Below are 17338 nucleotides of genomic sequence, written 5' to 3'. Positions count from 1 at the left end.
AAATCCGCCTGCCTCTGCCTCCCAAGTGCTGGGATTAAAGGCGTGCGCCACCACCGCCCGGCTTAAAACTCCACTTCTAATAATGGTTCTTAAACACCTTTAGCCCACCACCCACAAGAAGTAGTGGAAAAGAAAGGATACTTGGGGTTGGGGGTGGGGACTGGTGAATAGATCTGTTTAGAAAGGTTCTTTGGAACAACTCTGTGTTGTCTGGAAATCAGCAGTTCAGTTCAAAGGTTAACAGTGGCAGCTCAATCTACTCACAAACACTTCACGAATATACCGGCAGTCCACTTCCGTAGAGTCAGGATAGAAAATAGGAATCAGCATAGGTGTCACTACCTAGCAGAGATAGCCAGGCCTTAGCCTCTGCACAAGTCAGCAGGAGGGACCAGGTGGGACAACAAAAGTTCTCCGCTGTGCTGCTTTCAGCAAAGCAGAGATCAGCAAAGACAGAAGACCAACAAGCGTTGCACAGCTGGCTCCATGAGCAAGCCAGGCTCAGCCCTTGTCCCTGTCTATAGAGTCCTATTTCTTTCCTTCTTTTTTTTTTATAGTATAGAATAAAGTTTATTCATGGTATGGGGAGGGGAATTAAGAGAGTAGTAGAGGCAGATAAAGGCAGAGAGAAAGAGAGAGTAGAGAAGTAGAGGCCAGCCATGACTACGTGGAAGGAAATACGGAGAGTGGGCAAATGGGAAGCAAGAGTAAGAGAGACAAGAGAGTCTAGAGTCCTATTTCTACCCTCTAAATTTCACATATCCTCCATGGGTCTTGCCTCAGTAAGTATCTTGACTCAGCAGATGCATCTGTCTCAGCTGACATTATTCTGCCCATCAATCTGAGTCCAAGTAAGCTGCAAGAAACTGCAGCACACCACTAGAAGTTTTTTGGTGTGTATCTCTCCTTGGAGTCCCAACATGGAGTTCAACTAGGCAATGTAAGGTAGACCACCAATACATGCATCGTTAGCAAAGAATACTTTCTCACGTGTCCTTCCATGTGCTTGCTTTCACAGAATATCCTTTCTCCTTGCCTACTTCAGCTAAACATTCCTTCACAAGTCTGCCTTAGTCTTTCACTTGTGTCCACTTCAAGAAAATACTTCTTCATGTGTTTGCCCTAGCAAAATACCATTCAACACAATTAATTTTCCAAAGAACCCTTAACTTTCCACTTCAGAGAGACGGAGACAGAGAGACAGAAACACACAGAAACACACAGCAAGAAATACACATACACACACAAACACACACACACACACACACACACACACAGAGAGAGAGAGAGAGAGAGAGACAGAGACAGAGAGAGAGAGAGAGACAGAGACAGAGACAGAGACAGAGACAGAGAGAGACAGAGAGAGGGAGAGAAGACAGACAGACAGAGAGAAACACACAGGGAGAAACACACAGAGAGAAACAGAGATAGACAGAAACACACAATGAGAAACAGAGACAGACAGAAACACACAGAGAGAAACAGAGACAGAGACCTAGACAGAGAAGAGATAGACTTGGACTTGGCATGGGCTTTGCTTCAAAGCCCAGTCCATGGAAACCCTTCCTCCAACAATGCTACACCTCCTAATCTCTTCCAGTAATGTCACTTCCTTGTGACCAAGCATTCATATCTGTGAGCAGATTAAGGCCATTTTTATTTAAACCGCCACAAGTACTAAGTTTAATACCACAGTAGAATCACAATTCATAACAATTAAAAATGCTTATTCATATATACTTGGCATTCAGAATATAGGATGATACCAAGTTTGGATATAGAACAATCTAGGAGGATGACACGAGTAAATAACTCTGTTTTTCATAGTTCATGAAATGAACAGTGTTATCATGTATATCTGTAACATAATTTGGGGACTTCTCTTGGCCCTTTTGTTTACCAAATAAATGACACAAAGACCTGGCATATTTATTACAAACTTCTGGGGCTAAGCCGGGCAGGTTCTGAGCTATTCTAAGCCAGCTATGCTGGCCTGGCCTACTTCCCAGCCTACTTTCCTTCCATCATAGTCTAACTCTGACCTCCTTTACTGCGTACTCAGGAGGAGCCTCTGAAGACCTGCTCATGATGAATCTCTTTGTGGAAACTCCTCAGCTTACTTGAGACTCTCTCTCTCTCAGGACAGGGAAGTCCTGCCCTCTACTCTCCTGCCCAGATAGTAGACTGATCAGTCCTTTATTGACCACAGAAGATGATAATAGAGCAATGTTTTACAAAATACTGTGTCAGGAAGTGCTTCATAATTATGATGATAATAAGACCCAGACTGCAACCAGATCTCTGGGTACAGAAATCAGCCTTGAAATAGACAGCGCACTGTTCAACACACTCCCCAACGTAGATCAGTTGCTTCTCACTTTGGACTAGGTTTTCTACCACATCAACTATGAGGAAAGTACAGCCTATGTTGCACAGGCCAGCTGTTTCATTCCCTCTGGACTACAGCAAGGAGGCACTGTCCATATTGCACCTAAGAAGTATATAACTGTTACTTGTTTATGTGGCTAGTTAGATGCAGTTTAAAACAAAAATTGTATTAAGCACAAAAAAATCTATTTTTAATCTTTTTGTTTCCCAACAGGGCATCTAGAAGCATATTATTGTAAAAAATGAGACCTTGCTGTGTGTATCGAGGACTTTACTTCTCTGCTGATGCCTTAATTTTACTCAAGAAGAAAATTATTGAAAATTCTATAGCACAGGCAGAATAAACTCTCAAAAATATCTAATAGTATACACAGTCAACCTTGGAGCATTGCCAGCATTTTTTGTAACATAATGTTGCATTTAAATATGCTTTTTAATTTTCCAATTATTCATACCCATGGGAAATGCTCATAACCAACAGTGCCTCTAGAGGGATGGTGGTAAGATTTTCCTATACTGAAGTACATGGAAGAGTTTCAGCAAACTTGAAGCTATTTGCTTTGCTCTAGGAGTTTGGGTGTATATTCACTTCCAAAAACCTGTGAGAGAAACTAAGGTACTCAACATGGGAGCAATCTCTGATAAATTTATATATGTAAATAGAATCCTTACAAAACTTCAAATTCAAAAGCAAACCCCATTGCTATCTAAATAGCCTTTGAAATGGGTACAGAAAATAGGAATATGATGACAAATTTATGTAGAATAAATAACATATCTGAAAATGGTATTTCACTCTGCTGCAGTTCTTTGAGGCCTTGCATATTAAAAGTACACATATAAACACATGGTTTTAATGTAATCTGTTGTCTACTATCACAGAGTTTGTGAAGACTGGGGAGTTCTTTTGAGAAGGAACACACATGTCAGAATGTTTAATAGTGGATGTGTGGCAGATTCTAACTTCAGTGAATCTTTTTCTAAAGCATATAGAATCACAACTTGTTTTCTTTTACTTGACCTTGTTTTCTGTCCAATGTGCTAATTCTATAGGACTCTTTAAAGCCAGATGTTTGAACTGCATGCTTGTCATTTACAACTAAATAGAAGGGATATTCTTTTTTTTTCAGTAGCAGAAAAATAAATATTGAGTCTCTAGATCCTTATTGATCTGGCTTGAATTATGTGATCAGAATTGTGTCAGTCACAATGAACAGGGAAACTTCTGGAAGTGAAGCAGTGGGTGGGACAAAAGTGGCTTTAGTAGGCATTGCTTGTTTTGTGTAGTTTGACATTGTAGCATGTTTTTAAGGAAAAAAACAAAAACAAAATGAGGAGCTGTGCTAAGGTTGTACCAGTTGGTAGACTTCTTGTACAGAATTATGAGTCCTTGGACTCAACTGTTAGCACTCCATACATGAACATGATGAGGCCAGCCTTAAGACATGTAGCAAGAAGGAGGACCATAACTTCAAGATCACCCTTTGTTTCATATCCAGTGCAAGGCTAGGTCAGGCATCCATATTCCTGCCCATTCATTTAAGGAAGAGTTAGTACATACTTGTTGAGAGGAACCCACTGATGTCACTAAAGTGTCTTCCATCTTGAGTAAACAAACTATTACAGCTATTCCTTCCATTTTTAATTTTACTGAAGGAGTCCAGATACCATAGAATTCTTCTAAGATCTTCAGGAACCTGGGAAACTGACCTCTGTATATCTTCTGAATCCTGTGGCTGGTACTGATCAAACTGATGCAAGTCTTTGACTCCGCTGAGAGACAACCTAGCGGCCACATGAACAAGTAGCTAGCTCTGTCCTTTCACCTATTCAGCTCATTTGTTTCTTCCTGTACAAGGAAAAAGCAGCACACTAGCGTTATTTGACAATTTTTAGGAGGACATAATCTCTGTACACAGAGTATATATATTCTAGTGAGAAGGCAAGAAGGTAAATGAAAACTAATCAATAATCACATATTGTTGGGTTCTAAGAAGTCTTTGGCCTTGTTTGGGGGATGATACATGAAGGCTAAGCAGATGACGCAGTGGTAAAATGACACCATAGTCTAGACAGGTATCTAGATTGTGGACAATGAGGGTCTGGTGAATCTCACTAAATACCTTAGCAAAGAGATAACTAGTTAAAATTTCAGCTTCTACTTTCTCTTTTATCCTGTGAACTCCAAATGTATTCCAAATTAAAATGTGCCCATTTGAAGATGCTTACCTTGAAATCTCCTTTTAAATTTCTCTTAAACAAACAGTCAAATTAATAAATTCAAATAAAAGCAAAACATAAAAGGAAAACCAGAACAAAATAGGATGCAGTATTTCTAAATGGCAAATAATAATAATAATAATAATAATAATAATAATAATAATAATAATAATTTTTTGGATATAGAGATTTTTCAAAGTGAGTGTCAAAACAATTAAAATCAATTTAAAAAAATGTTACAAAGCTGACCAGTTTAGCCAAAATTGTATGCTACCAAATTGCTTTTCCTTAATTTATCTTTTTCTCCATTTTAATTCTTTGACTTTAGTGTTTCCTAAAATTTAGATTTCTTTGGAGAACTTTGTTTTATCCTGGCAACTGAAATCTATTAAAAATGCTCAATTAATGCTCTTAAGGATTCAAATAAAAAGAATTTGGGTTTCAGCCCTTTGAGTTGTAAATGTTGATGATCTCTAAAGTCCATTGAATTCTTACAGTTATGCTTAGCAGGCAAGTCTCCTTTCTACTAATGACGTTTTAGTGTGAAGATATAAAATGTTAAGTGGTGAGTGTGGGGGAGTCTAGGACAACGGAGGTGGGGACTGCTGCTGTTCTTTTTATTTTAAGTTGGAATTTGCCAATTCTTGATCTTAGAGCATGAGTTATTGGTGTTTTGTTCAGGAAATTTTCCCTTGTGCCCATGTGCTCCAGGGCACTGTTCCCCACTTTCTTTTCTATTAGTTTCAGTGTATCTGGTTTTATGTGGAGGTCCTTGATCCACTTGGACTTGAGCTTTGTACAAGGAGATAGGAGTGGATTGGATTGATTTGCATTTGTCTACATGTTAACAGCCAATTGAGCCAGAACCATTACGCCTATGTTTCTTTACATAATAAGTAACTTGTCTCTGGCTTTATTAAGAGATTTTAGGGATTATTCAGCCAGAAATCTTTGCTTCCTGTAATTAGTGTAATAGAATCTGGTACCTCTCTACTTAATTATTCTTGAAATCATGTAAAAGAATTCTATTTAAAAAAATCTTGCATGCTACCCTAATGGTACTATGTATTGTAAGAGAAATGGCACTGAAGGTCCTGGTTGTATTAAAAGAAATATGGCTTCTGTTATATGAAAGGTTCATTGTTTTCCTTGGTGCCATGATCCAGTTGGATATTGAGACAGAAATGACTGCATAGGTGTGTGTGTGTGTGTGTGTGTGTGTGTGTGTGTGTGTGTGTGTGTGTAAAACCCTATTTGAGACAGGAGATAAGTCATGAATAGATGGCAGGTCACACATTCTACTTTGACAAGAACAACTTCCAATAAAATCATAGAACAACGATGTAGGCAATGCCTTTGGGACTAACATCCAGAAAATAGGGAACTGATCCACTGGATGGCACTACCACTGAGGCCATCCCACTCTGGGTATTGTATGGGAAGAACCCACTGAAAAATCTCAACCTAGTAAGGATGATGATCTTTTCATAGATGCATAGATCGATAGAGTCTCTTCTTTTGCTAATCTTCCAGACTCTAAATACTTTAGCATCCTGTGATACCAAATGAAACTGAGACAAAAATTATATACTACTTGAAGGGGGGACAGGAAGAAGTAGCTGAAATTTCAGATGAGTGTCTGATGGTTTTTCTCATCTTCTATTATGAGAATGTCAAGAGACTTCATCTTGAAGGTTTCTTGCAAGTTAATCACAGCTGCTTTGAATAAGACGGTGATGCCTGTAGTGCTCAGAGGGCAACAACAGATAAGAATTTCTTCTTTGTCTTTAATCTATTCTCTGTCTATATCCAACCTGAGTTCCCCAAATTGCTGTTTCATGTCACCCTTTGGCTTTGTTGAAGAAATCCTGGATAAATGCTCTTTTGACTAAAGTACTTAGGGTTGTTTTACTTATCTTTACTAAATTATGAACAAACAAGTTTGTCAATTTTTTTTATTAATTAAATTTATTTTGAGTCAGTTTTACACATGTATATAAGGGTTACTGACCAGTTACTCCTCCCTACTCCTCTGTCACTGTTTCAACACCCCTTCTTCCCATAATTCTCTCTCTCTCTCTCACATTCATGACTTTTCATCTTGTTTTGTGACAGACTGATATACTGGGATTGAGTGGGGCTGTCTGTGTGGACATGAATTTGAAGTCTGCTACAGCCTAGTGGACTCAACAGTTGGTACATAGCTAAAGACAGTGGCCCTCTAAAATCAAGTTGTTTTGGTTTAGTGGCCAAGCAGCTTGGAAATTCCATGACAGATATTTGCTAAAACTAACACTGTAATCCCTTGAAATCAGACATGGCAACTACAGAGTCAGAAGCACTAGAGAATGAATTAGATGAGTAATATTTGCTGATATTAAGCGAGGATCAGAGAAGATGAGTTAAAGAAAGAATGAATTGTTTTGGACTCAGAGTTGAGAAGAACTTAAGTCTGGGAAGGGTGACTTCCCTGGCCATGGAGTCCAGTGAATATTTTCTGACAGCCAACTGAAAAGGCCAATTGTTTATGTGTCTCAGACTACCGGAAGATAAAGCTACAAGCTTGGCCTCCTTAAAACTATTCTGAAATCAGACAATAAAAGCAAGATTAAAGACATTGCATGGTGTTCCAGATGTCCTTGCCTGGCTCAGGGACCATTAGATGACAAATAGAAATTCTGAATGCTAGCTACTGCTACTTTTGGTTTTGAGCTAGAGAACAGAGCAATGACTTTTCTTCTGAGAAACAGTTTCAACTACCAATCATTTCTAATTTACCTACTGTATTATTCAGGGTTCTCTAGAGTCACAGAACTTATGGATAGTCTCTATATAGTAAAGGAATTTGTTGATGACTTACAGTCTGTAGTCCAACTCTCAACAAAGGTCAGCAGCAGCTGTGAATGGAAGTCCAAGGATCCAGCAGTTGCTCAGTCCCACAAGGCAAGCAGGGGAAGCAGAGTGAGCCTTCCTTCTTCCAATGTCCTTATACAGGTCTCCAGCAAAAGGTGTGGCCCAGATTAAAGGTGTGTGCAGAAACTTGTATCTCTCAGCCTCCAGATTAGGGCCACAGGTGAGCCTTCTAATTCTGGATTGTAGTCATCTAATTCTGGATATGTAGACTATATCATTCAGATATAGTCAAGTTGACAACCAGGAATAGCCACTACACCTACATTACTTTAAGATTTATAGGTGATAGAGAAGATCTATTATAATTTAATAGAGAGAAATAAGTAGAAAATGCATCTCCTAATGTATTTGGAACTTCAAAGGACTGCCTGGTACCTCTAAAACTTCAACATTTTCATATCTTATTGATGCAACAAACTAAATCTTGAGAAATGATACACCTAATTTCTTCAGAGTGTCTATACAATACTAATGTGAAATGTTATTAAAAGAGGAAATGAGACATGGTGTAGGTGAGAATTCTGTCATTGAATTTAAAACCAAGAAACTAAAATAAAGCTTTCCTTTGTTGTAATGCACCCAAGTACAAGAGTGTATGCACACTTCCCAACACATGTATGTATAAATGTGTCAGAGTTCATGCCAACCTCTTGGTAGGATTTCTACTAAAATAACTTGTTAGGCTTTTGGACAAGGAGAGTATTATCATTGGTAAATGTTAGATTAATTTTTAAGTCAAATTGGGCAAATTTGGTTTCCTTATGATACATTTTTATGCAAATAAAATATAAAGCAGATAATATATTTTTTCCTTCACTCCATCAGAGAGACTGTCATTATCAGAATAAAAGGTCCCCTGTTGCATAGACAGTGCCCTGTGATTCAGAATGGTAATAGCTTCATGGTTATTACTGAGGAAATGTCCCAAACATCTCACTAAATGCACTCAGTTTGTGTTCCCTTCTAAACTAAACGGCACATGCATCTCAGAGCAAAGGTGAAATCATCAAGCAGAATAAAGCACTTTGATGGCACAGGCCTTATGTTTCTATCAGAGCTTATTGGCTTGTACTTTATATAATTATAATAATGGTAACCTTGCATACAAATACCTGGAGATGTGCAAAGCTTTCACAGTGCTTTATCCTCTTTAATATACATATTCCCTCAGGAGGGAAGTATCCTCACATCTAAATGAGAAAATTAAATCTCAGGAGAATGTAAATATGTCAATTACAGTCTCCTATCTAATAAGTGGAAAGCTGGATATAATTTCAGATCTGCATGGCTGCTGACTCTGAGCTTTTCCATTAGGTTATAGTGCTTGTATTTACATACCAGTGTTCCTCCATTAAATTTTAATTCATTGCTAATAGGGAGTGAGTTTTAACTATTGTTTTATTTCATGAATATAGCTTAGAATAAACCTGGAAGAGGAATATACAGCATTCATTCTTATTTTTTCCATAACATGAAAATATGGTTGGTTCATTTAACTATAAGAACACTACTCTAACATATTGTCTTCTTTAATTTAAAAAATCATTATGTATATTTGTGTGTATCTTTGGGTGTGTGCGCATGAGTACAGAGGCCTGTGGAGAGCAGAAGAGGTCTGTGAATATCCTGGAGACATGTGTTGTGGGCTGTCCAAAGTGGATGCTGAGAACTTGGGTCCTCTGTGACAATAGTATATTCATCTAACCACTAAGCTAATTTAGCTATATCTGCAGTCCATTTTATTATTGTTGCTTTTGGTTCTTGTTGTTGTTGTTGCTGTTGTTGTATGTGTGACAATTTGGGTTTGAGGCATAAGTGCCACCCGGATGTGTAGAGGTCAAAAGACCACCTTGGAGGGTTGGTTCTCTCCTCTTACCACTATGTGGGGTCCAAGGATATAATCCCTGTGCCTTTATATACTGAGCCATAATCACTAGCCCAAATATTTTGGCTCCTCTTCATCATAATGATCATGAGGAATTAACACTGCTGCAAATCTGCAGTATATAATGTGTTTATGGAATTATATAGAAGAAAAATGAATTCCTACTTGAAACCAGATAGTATTTCTTATACTACTGAAATTCACTTGTGGTGCAGTTCTTTATTACTGTGTGACATTCTCTGGGCAATAAATGGCATTCTTGACCTCTTTCTTAAAACTCAAGCAGGAGAGAGGATGCTTCTAAGAGCCCTTCTGGGAAAGCATATGAAATTATTTTTGTCTACTGAGCCTAGATGGTGATCTTGCTACCTAAAGTCCCAAGGCCCATTTAAATTATTATGAGCTATCAGACAGTTCACAGTTATGAGGTAGCAATAGGGTACATAATAGTGATCTTATAACTGAGTATTTATTTATCAAGATCCACCGGGTTTGTTTAATGAAAATTCTATGTCTAGAGTCTGCAAATTTATTTGTACTCTATTCTCATAAGATGGTTCTTGCCTGAAATTCCATTCTGTCATCCTCTGAATAGATGTTTCTAATCACAGCTTTGATGTGCACTATGTCCTGCTCTCTTGACAGTCAAAAGACGACATTTTCTGTGATACAGTGAGTGATGTTCTAAGTGATGCACCTCTTCCAATTTGGAAGAACTCCTAACCAAAGCCAAAGCCGGATCTGTTTTCCACTATTTTCTGTTCTCTATTCTTGCACAGAATAACAATTCACTGCAGTTGTTTGAACAAGTTAAATGTGCTTGCTTAGGTCTTTGTGACTTATATGAACTTTGACACCTTTTGCAACTACCTGCCATTAGAATGCTTTGCATTTAGGACTCCTAATGAAGTTGGTACCTAAGGTTTCAGAAGGCGCTGGATAGTAAGTGAGTAGTGTGACCTTGAAAGCAAGTGCTCTCATTCCTAATTTATGTTTTGCTCCTAGCTTGTTCCAGAGCACTGGGAAATACCCTTTACTTCCTGGCATCTTGGATTCTGCTCATGAAGAGTGAAGGTTTTAATATTCCTTATCTTACTCAATACCTCAAAATTCAAGGGTAGCACGGCTACAATTTAAAGATGAAAATAGAAAGGGGTAGCAACTTTCCTTTGCTGAAAATAAGAAAATTAACTTAACGATGAGAGAAAACAATTATATGTTGAATTGTGAAGACTGAAGTTGAGGTTAATTTTTTTTTCTTTTTTTTTAATATTTAAATGATTTTATTTACATTCCAGTCATTGCCCCCCTCAGTGCCCCCTCCTATAGTTCCTCTACCCATTCCTCCTCTCCCTTGACTCCAAGAGGGTACGTTCCTCCCCCCTCCAGACCTCCCCCTTCCCTAGTGCCTCAAGGCTCTGGTGGATTAAGCACATAAGGGTCCCCAACTGACTTCAGTCCAATAGTTGGGTGTAAGTATCTGCTTCTGTCTCAGTCAGCTGTTGATAGGGCCTCTCAGAGGACAGCCATGCCAGGCAGGAGCACATTTGTAACCACATCTTAGCATAGTAGTATCAGGCCTTGGTGTTCCCCCATGAGATGGATTTCAAGTTGGGCTGGTCATTGGACCTCTCTTCCTGCAGTATCTTCTCCATTTTTGTCCCTGCAGTTCTTTTGGACAGGAACAATTCTGGTTTATGAATTTTGACTGTGGATTAGTGATCCTGTTCCTCCACTTGAGGTCCTGTCTATCTACTGGAAGTGGATTCTTTGATTTCCCTTTCCCCAGTGTTGGGCGTTTTGCCTAAGGTCAGTCACTCCACAATGAGACCCGAGAGTGTGTCACCTTTTGGGTCTCTGGTATTCTCTAGAGGGTCCTCCCACCTCCCGCTCCTTGGAAGTTGCTTATTTCCATCTATTCTCTTGGCCCTCTGGCCTTCTCCTGTCCTCTCCCCCTATATCTTATCCCGTTCCCCCTTTCTCCTCCTCTCTTCAACCCACGTCTTTCCTGCCCTCCTTTCTGGTATTCTTCCTTCTCCCCAGGAAAGAGCCTTGAACTCATTGGCACAGGGGAAATTTTTCTGAACAGAACACCAATGGCTCAGGCTCTAAGATCAACAATTGATAAATGGGACCTCATGAAACTTAAAAGCTTCTGTAAGGCAAAAGAGACTACCAATAAGATAAATAAATAAATAAATAAATAAGGTAAATAAATAAACCTACAGATTGGGAAAAATATCTTTACTAACCCTACATGCAATAGAGGACTAATATCCAAAATAAATAAAGAATTCGAGAAGTCAATATCCAAAAATCCAAGTAAGCCAATTAAAAAATAGGGTATAGAGTTAAACAGAATTCACAACATAAGAATCTCACTCTGTAGACCAGGCTGACTTCAAACTCAGAAATCTGCCCGCCTCTGCCTCCCAAATGCTGGAAGTCTAAAAATTGTTCTTATTTTGGACTTGTACCACAGTAAGAGCCAAGATTTTAAACTCTACTAAATACAAAGCAAACAAACAAAAAGACTTTATGTTCATTTAAGAAAATACTAGTAGTGATGTATTATTTTGAAATATACAGTTAATATGTTTGGAGTTATTTAAAATTTATATTGAGAAAAACGTATGTATTTTCAGTATTGCTGTAGACAAGCATCTACATAACACTGTTAAATTGATTGTTGTTTTATATTAAACAACTATTATAATACTCATTTGTATTGTTATAATATTTTATAAATTTTAAGGAACATGACAAAAAAAGATATTGTAGGTATTGAAGAGGGTGTCTCTGGGAGGAGTTGGGGTACAAAAGGGAAACAAGAATGTAATTTAATTCTATTTACTTAAAATATGTTTTTAAATGTTAACAAATTCAGATAAATTGAAATCATGTAACTTTTCTCATCATAATGCAATAAAAGTTTAAAAAAGTTAACTTAAAAAAAAATCTCAAATGGTTGAGAAGCACTTAAAGAAATGTTCAAAGTCCTTACTCATCAGAGAAATGCAAATCAAGATGACCCAGAGAGTCCACCTCATACCAATCAGAATGGCTAAGATCAAAAAGTGACAGCACATGCTGGCAAGGATGTGGAAAAGGAGGAACACTCCTCTACCTCTACTGCTGGTGGAACTGTAAACTAATACAACCACTCTGGAAATCAGTCTGGCAGTTATTCAGAAAATCGGTAATAGTTCTACCTAAAGACCCAGCTATACCACTCTTGGGCATATACCCAAAAGGTGTTCGATGGTACCACAAGGACGCGTATTCCATCATGTACATAGCAGCCTTATTTGTAATAGCCAGAAGCTGCAAACAACCCAGATGTCCCTCAACTGAAGAATGGATACAGAAAATGTGGTTCATTTACACAGTGGGATACTATGCAGTTATTAAATATAAGGACGTCATGAATTTTGCAGGCAAATTGATGGAACTAGACAATATCATCTTGAGTGAGGTAACTCAGACCAAAAAGGACATGCATGGTATGTACTCACTGATAAGTAGATGTTATCCAAAAAGTACAGACTACTTAGAATACATCTCATAGACCATAAGAAGTGTAACAGGCAAACATGCTCAAGGAAGGAGGTTTCCACCCCAATTAGGAGGGGGAAGGAAATAATGATGTGTTAATTTTTAGATGATTTTATTATTAGCTATTGCTGATTTTCTACATTGTCTAATTTATGAATTAAACTCTATACATGGGGATTTTTAGGAAAACAATAGTATATAGGTAGGGACCTAGTACTGTCTATAGCTCCAGGCATTGATGAGGTATCTTGAAACATATATCCAATGAATATGAGCAGAGTATTCTACTTCAAATATGTGTGCTTTAAACTTAAAACATGTTTATAATACATTGTTTCAGATTGTAGGAGGATGTAATATAAACAAATGTTTAATATTTTTTAGAACCTTCAAAAGTAGGTCTTATCATTAAGGTCACATGAAGGATGTATAGTTATTTTTCTGTTTATGTGTTTGATTCCATTTTTACTATATATAGAAGTAGAGGAAATACTTGAATCTAAGCAACCTGTGTCCAGAACCAAAAATCCCATGTGCGTGGCTATATTCAACACTGTATTGACTTTTTCATGAGAAAAGATGTAAAATAATTGTGTTTATAAGAAAAACAAATGAGCATGAATAGAAGTTTCCTAGAGACTGTCACTATCAATAATTAAATAGACACATAATGTCATCATTTATGTGTTATTTAAAATCCAATGATAGATTTCATATGTTAGCAGTTGACATAGCAGTATATAGTCCATATATTCTAGATAAATTTTCATTCATTTAGTAACCATTCAGTTAACATTTGTTGAGCTCATAGTATGTACTAGGCATTGAAATATGAATAAGGCTAAGTCTTTTTTCTTCAATGGTCTTACACTTTCATGAAAGAAAAAAGTATGTGTGACATAACACAAATTTCCATACTCTAAGTTGTATAGTGAAAACTTTGAAAGATCCATAGTTTCTTAACTGTACCTAATACATCCTTCCTCTGATATAATAGAATTTACTCTCTCTACTGTGAGCCATCTTTCCAGTAGTGCAATTATGGTCATACACTTGAGTCTCATGTCTATGGACTTTAGGAAAATATGGAGCATCATAAAGAAACTATGCCAGTTATTTGATTCTGACTAAAACCAAGCATTTTCCTAAGCATTTTATACCAAGTATTTTCTTTCTTTCTACTTCTTTAGAATATTGTCAGCTACATATGGCCTTGTCATGCACCAATGGAAGGAGAGGCCCTTGGTCCTGTGAAGGCTCAATAGATGCCCCAGTGTAGAGAATCGAGGGTGGGGAGGTGGGAGTGGGTGCATGGGTGGAGGAACACCCTCATAGAAGCAGGGGGAGGGAGGATGTGATAGGGTGTTTCTGGGAGGGAGGGAAACCAGGAAAGGGGATAACTTTGAAATATAAATAAAGAAACTATCCAATAAAAAAATCTCACACACAAAAAGAATATTGTGAGCTGAACTCTATTAAATAATGATCTCATAGGATATTGTATCAATGCAAAGAGACTGGTGAGAAATTATGGCTTGTTGCATAATAAGAATTTAAACAGTAAAATAATGATGTGCATAAGTCTTCAGATTTATTAAAGAATAAACCATTCCACATAGATTATTACTGAGTTTCTCAAAATTCTGTGTCAAGATATCTCAGTCTAGAGTATTCAGCAGTATCAATTTAGGGAGCTTTTCAAACATTTGGGCATCCTGCTGAAGGGTTTGCAGCCCCTTAGGATGAACAAGAATATGAACTAACTAGTACCCTCAGAGCTCCCAGGGACTAAAATACCAACCAAAGAGCACACACGGTAGGACTCATGGCTCCAGCAGCATATGTATAGCAGAGGATGGCCAAGTTGGTCATCAATGGGAGGAGAAGCCTTTGGCCCTGTGAAGGTTCTATGTCCCAGTGTAGGGGAATGCCAGGGCCAGGAGGCAGGAGGGGGTGGGGTGGTGAGCAGGGGGAGGGGGGAGTGAACAGGAGTTTGTTTTAGTTTTTGTTTTTTTATTTTATTTTATTTTTTTCTTCTTTTTTTGGAGGGGAACCTGGGAAAGGAGATATTGTAAATAATGAAAACATCTAATAAAAAAAAAAAAGAAATTCAGGAAGAAAAAAAAAACATTTAGGCACTTGGGTGCCACCATAGAAATAAGAAATCAGAATTATTATTGTTGTTGTTGTTATTATTATTATTATTATTATTATTATTATTATTGTTTTTTCGAGACAGGGTTTCTCTGTATAGCTCTGGCTCTCCTGGAACTCACTCTGTAGACCAGGCTGGCCTCAAACTCAGAAATCTGCCTGCCTCTGCCTCCCAAGTGCTGGGATTAAAGGCGTGTGCCACCAGCGCCTGCAGAATTATTATTATTATGTGTCTTTAAAAGGATAATGAATTTTTTCTCTGTGTTTATAAAATATATCTCAACTTCATGATCAGTAGACCAGGTCATACAATTTTTGTAGTATACATAAGGAAATAGAAAAAAAATTTCAAAAAAGGATTACATTACCAAATCACTGATTCTTTATCCTCTCCAAATTGATTCGTATTTTAAAATCAATATTTTCTATTCTCTTTTATTTTTACTACTCTGAAACTCATACAGCATAACACACATATACACACAGACACATACACCACTATCTGTTTAGAATTTCTACTTCTAGTTCAGATGTAGAGTAGTGAAAAAGCCTTTATTACTGCCAGTAAGAAAAACCATCATGAAGCAAATGTTAAAATACTAAAAATATATTGATACAAACAAGTGTCAAACTATCCAAGTGTGAGAGATAGAGTGTGTGTTTCTGAATAAGGAAGGGAAAAAAGAACATTTTCACAACTGAGGAGTAAATTGTTCAGGGATGAACAATATTTTTATGTAAGAAGAAACCAGCAAAGCTGTCCATCCTATCTCTGTAACTATTCACTACAGCACTTTAGGTCTTAGGTAGGGCAGCAAGTGAGCAGAAGGGCGTCGGGGACACAGTGTGGAAAGGAAAAAGTCAAAGTATATTTATTTGCAGATTCTATGAAAGTATAAATGAGTGATCCTAAGAATTCCACAAGGGAACACCTACACTTGATAAACACTGTCAGCAAAGTTGCAGGATATAAAGTTAATTCAAAGTATTCAGGAGCTTTCCTATACACAAATGACAGACAGAGGGAAAAATGGAAATAACTTTCAATAATAGTATTAATAAGTTAAATAAAATAAATTGTGGACAAATGAAAGACTTGTATATTTAAAACCTTTAAGACATTGAAGAAAGAAAGTGCAGAAGATATCAGAAACAACAACTAGAAGCTGCTTCCTTGGTTGCATCAACTCCAAAATAACTATTTTCAACATTGATATAAATTGCAATTATTAAGAGAGATGTTATAAAGTTGTCTCCTGAGAGGCTCTGCCAGAACCTGACAAATACAGAGGTGGATGCTCTCAGCCAACCATTGGGCAGAGCACATTGGAGGAGTTAGAGAAAGGACTGAATGAGCTGACAGGGTTTGCAGCCCCAAAGAAAGAAGAGCAGTATCAACCAACCAGAGCTCCCAGGGACTAAACTACCAACCAAAGAGTACATATGAAGGGACATGGCTCCAGCCAGGTATGTAGCAGAGGATGGCCTTGTCAGGCATCAATGGGAGGAGAGGCCCTTCCTCCTATGAAGGCTTGATGCCCCAGTATAGGGGAATGCCAGGGCAGGGCAGGGAGGCTGAAGTGTGTGGGTAGATGGGGGAACACCCTGTTAGAAGCAGAGGGATGAGTGGTTTCTAGAGGGGAAACCTGGAAAGGGGTTAACATTTGAAATGTAAATAAAGAAATTATTCAATAAAAGAAAAGAAAAAGAAAAAGCTGGGACTAGCAAGAGGTTTGGCCTAGATAAAGAGACTGTAGACCATATATGAATTGTACTGGGTTTCCAGTTAATAGTGCCTGGGGTAATCTCTGCTCCTCTTGCTGGCTAGAAAACAGTTCCCACTGTGAGCCTGTGGCTGGGCCTTCTTTTTCTCAGGCTCCTCTCCATTTCTACTCCTTGCAGTTCTTTCAGACAGGAACAAACATGGGTCAGAGCTTTGACTGTGGGATGGCAACCCCCTCCCCTCACTTGATGCCCTGTCTTTCTGCTGGAGGTGCGTGACAGGTCCAAAGTGGGTTCCAGCTCAAGGGAAGGTCCCAAGGCCTGACACTATTACTGAGGCTATGGAGCACTCACAAAAAGGGTCCTAGCATGACTGCCCTCCGGAAGACCCAACAAGCAGCTGAAAAAGTCAGTTGCAGATATTTGCACCCAACCAATGGACAGAAGCTGCTGACCCCTGTGCTTGAATTAGGGAAAAGCTGGAAGAAGCTAAGGAGGAGA

The 17338-nt window shown here is 38.1% G+C and overlaps 1 long non-coding RNA gene across 1 annotated transcript in view; it reads left to right on the top strand.

Annotated features, from left to right (window-relative positions):
* LOC116101160 overlaps nt 1-2766 on the top strand; it is a 91202-nt gene extending 88436 nt beyond the window's left edge. Inside the window, exon 5 of the long non-coding RNA XR_004122814.1 lies at nt 2603-2766. This is a non-coding gene — a long non-coding RNA (uncharacterized LOC116101160). The remainder of the gene's footprint in view (nt 1-2602) is intronic.
* The last annotated feature ends 14572 nt before the right edge of the window (nt 2767-17338 follow it).

This window comes from Mastomys coucha, unplaced genomic scaffold (assembly GCF_008632895.1).
Source record: "Mastomys coucha isolate ucsf_1 unplaced genomic scaffold, UCSF_Mcou_1 pScaffold21, whole genome shotgun sequence".
NCBI lineage: Eukaryota > Metazoa > Chordata > Mammalia > Rodentia > Muridae > Mastomys > Mastomys coucha.
Note: the sequence above shows the minus strand (reverse complement) of the source record. Positions and strands in the feature narration are given on the sequence as shown.